Source organism: Rhipicephalus sanguineus, chromosome 8, assembly GCF_013339695.2.
Source record: "Rhipicephalus sanguineus isolate Rsan-2018 chromosome 8, BIME_Rsan_1.4, whole genome shotgun sequence".
Taxonomy (NCBI): Eukaryota; Metazoa; Arthropoda; class Arachnida; order Ixodida; family Ixodidae; genus Rhipicephalus; species Rhipicephalus sanguineus.
The window spans coordinates 149,064,953-149,068,731 of NC_051183.1; positions in this window are offsets into that span (position 1 = coordinate 149,064,953).

Below are 3,779 nucleotides of genomic sequence, written 5' to 3' on the forward strand. Positions count from 1 at the left end.
AGCAGGTTGCTAATGCGTTTTCAAGAATGGCTGTATTTGCACTCTCGCAATCTCAAAGAAAGCAGATAACTTCAACTGTGATATTCTGTTGTTCTCAAATTGGGTCAGCAACCTTAATTAGGCTACAGCTATTCACAAATACTTCGTGTCACTGTTCATCAGGGCTGGGCAGAGATACTCAGAAAAGTATTCCGGAATACAGATATCGAAATACATGAACTGGAAGCCTAAAATACAGATACTGAGATACATTTGCTTTTAACGTAACGGGATATTTCAAAGATACTTTTGCAATAAGACGAAAAAAGTATTCCGGAATACAGTTACAGCGATACAGGTACTGGAATACTTTCTTTTATTTGAAGGATGCTTATACTACGCAAAGACACTTATTAGTGCCGCATAATGTTGTAATTAAAGTTACAGCGCATCGAAACGTTCAGTTCATTTATTCATTTATTACAGTACCCTCAGCGCCATTAAGGCATTGCAGGGGAGGGGGTGGACAAAGTACATAATTAGCAATAAAGACATAATTACAAGTATCAATTGCAATAAAAATACACTATTTCACAGCAACAGTAACAAGGATTGGACACCGAAATCGACATACTTAGCGAACAAACTAAGCTTTGCTAGAGATAGCACACTTTAAGCAAATCACTCGAATCACTAATGAAAACCAGTGAATTGAGAAAAAGTATGCATTTACTTCGCACATAAGATCTGCTTTACTGAGAAGGTTGCTGTGTAAGCATCTCAAATAGGCTGTCTTCTAACAGCGTCGGTTCAGCCTCAGCACAAGACTCACGAAAGAAAAAAAGTCTGTCTACCTCTGAAGGCGAGCATAAATTCGTGTTACAGTGAATAAATATCGCCTTCATAGCCGGATTGCCCTGCAGCGTGGCGATATCTCTTCTCTGGTCATCTAGATACCGAAACACTTCCGCCCTCACTTGGGTTGTTCTGACCGTAGAGAATCCGAAGTCTGTCCCCATTTTCGGAATCCTCAGCCGTCTGTCCCTGTCGGCTTCAATGAAGCTTTCACCACCACCACCGACGCTACCAGCACCTATATCAGAAAGCCGCAACAGGCGAAGTCGGCTCCGGCGGTGGGGGAGCCTGCTACCACAAAAGACCGTTTCACGCATGTAATCAATTAGGAACGCACCCTGACATTGGAGAGGTGGCTGAAAGCGCGTCAAAGATAGCCATCTTCTAGTCACTTCCGCGGCGACTACTGGAACTGCTTTTGGAAGTGCCGCCGCTTTGAGAACTGAACGCACGCGAAGCATTGCAAAGCCTGTTCCAAGGCGGTATCCGCGCGGGGGGTCGCGAAGTAATGGTTTGCCACCCGAAAAAAATTAGGCGTGCTGCACTGACCTTGAGAGACAGCGACTTTCGTCGGCAGATGCCGACAACGCTGCCCCCGCGATTCTGCCGTCTGCGGCGTCGCGCGCTTTACCACATGGACCATTCTGTGCTTGAGCGGAAACCATCGCCGCCCTATCTGTCGGCGACCGGTGGCGCGTCTTTGCTTGTCTTGGCACAAAAAAGAAAAAAAAACGCCATTCCTCCATTGGAAACACGCCTCAACTCATTTTCGACAAAAAGGCAATGTAACGAGATACCCGTGTCCAGCATAGTATCGCGATACAGGCGATACATCGTAAATGTATTTCACTACTGAGATACAAATACATTTTTCAAATGTATCTCGATACAGAAATATAGATACTCAAAAGTATCTGAAATACTATCGCGATACTCTTGTATCGCGATACTGCCCAGCCCTGCTGTTCATCCACCCAAGACAGACGTTGCTCTGTCAGAACAAACACCAGATAAATGTAGATCGCGTCGATTGGCCATATATGTCACTGTAGTTGAAACCACTTTATGCTCGAATGCACCAGCTTTATCTAAAATTCGCTTAAATGTTTCAGCGACAGTTTGAGCGACTTCGGAGAAAGATATTTTTGAACATAAAGCGAATGATTTGTTTTTTTATACATATAATTTAGCTATACGCGCTTCATCAGGCTACGGAAGCACTTCTCCCAATAGTCCTGTTCGGCGAAATTTGTGACGGTTTGTTATCGTCAGAGCTCTTCATTCATTATTTATTTTAGAATTCTATCATTGCTCACCTTATGCCCAGCAGTGGCTAGTATCTAACAAATGGGCAAACTCCTCTTCATTTTTTATACCAATGAAGAATAATTAGGCAACTTTTACATAGTTGGAATTTATAGGATTGCCCTTACATATGTGGAAAGGCACAGCTTCTGTAAAAACGTAAAAAGCGTTAAACACGACCAAGCAAAAAATACTCACTCTGCAAACCTAAATTAGTCCTTGAGCAAGACCGTGCTCCTTATTTATTGTTACACCAAGCATTCAGCTGGTGACGGGGGCCTCGATTACAACAGGGAAGGATGTGTTGCAACGTATTTCTCGTTCCTCTGCTGTCACACTTCTTTGTCGCCTTTCCTCGAGTGTACAGGGGTCACGCCCTGATTGCGAAAGAACTCTACCTCGAAAGAAATTAGGCAACCGCTTTATGAGGGTAGCCGTTATCTGGTGAAGCAATGCCTCAGTACCGTACTGTGAGAAAAGAGGACTGACCTTCTAATGCGTAACCATTCTGAGTAACAACAACAAAAACAAAAAACGGGGACATAACCGCAGGCACTAAACAACCGTACAATATTGTCGGCGAAAAAAGTAAATGTATGATAGTATGATATAAGGGCCAAAAAGTAGGGGTGTGCGAATATTCGAAAGTTTCGAATATTCGTCGAATATTACATTCGAAATATTCGTATTCGATTCGGAAATCGTGTATTCGAAAAGTTTCGAATATTCGATAAATTCGAATATTCGACAAAATCGAATATGCCATTCGATTATCATGCATAAAATAACTCGTCTTCCACATTTATGCTGCGCGTTCGTATAGCTAAAAACGTTGCCGAGAGGAGCGATAAACATCGTAAGTACACGGGGGCACGATATCTGCCTGCGACGAGCGCCCCAATACGTATGATTTATTGCTGGTGCATCTCCGACGTGCAGCGCTGTTGGCGATCATAACCGTACATTTTCAATATTATGCGGCCGTAACGTGCCGCACTACCACTCGTTCACTATGCGGGACCACTTCTGAAGAAAGACAATGACCCATGTGACTGGTGGCGGACTGTAGGCACCTTCAGATACCCCAGTCTGGCAAAGCTTTGCCCTATATATGTACCTCCCTATACCAGCCACTTCTGTTCCAAGCGAGCGTGCCTTTTCAGGTGCAGGGGGGGGGGTTGTCTCTGTTACAAGGGAGCGCCTGCTGCCTGATCATGTGGAGCAACTCATATTTCTTCATGATAACATGATGTAGTCATTACTTTAATTGTGCCGTGATATTTGCTTGTGTTGTGATGTGCATTGTGCTAGCCTGAACATTGTGTTCTGGAGATAGCAGTGTATGTTGTGTTGCCAGTCAGGCTGTTAATGTTTTTTTTTTCTTGAAATAGCTACATGTTAAATAAAATATCGTTACTGTGGAGGCATTTTTCCTTTGATATTCGATATTCGATTCGATATTCGAAGGTGGATATTCGTATTCGATTCGTATTCGAAAAGTTTGATATTCGCACACCCCTACCAAAAAGTAATCATGGCATACAGTCGATACAGCAAGATAATAGGAGAATACAATTACCCTTGACAAACAATCGTGTCATACAGATTAGCGTCGGCTAAGAAGGATTGATGTTGAATAA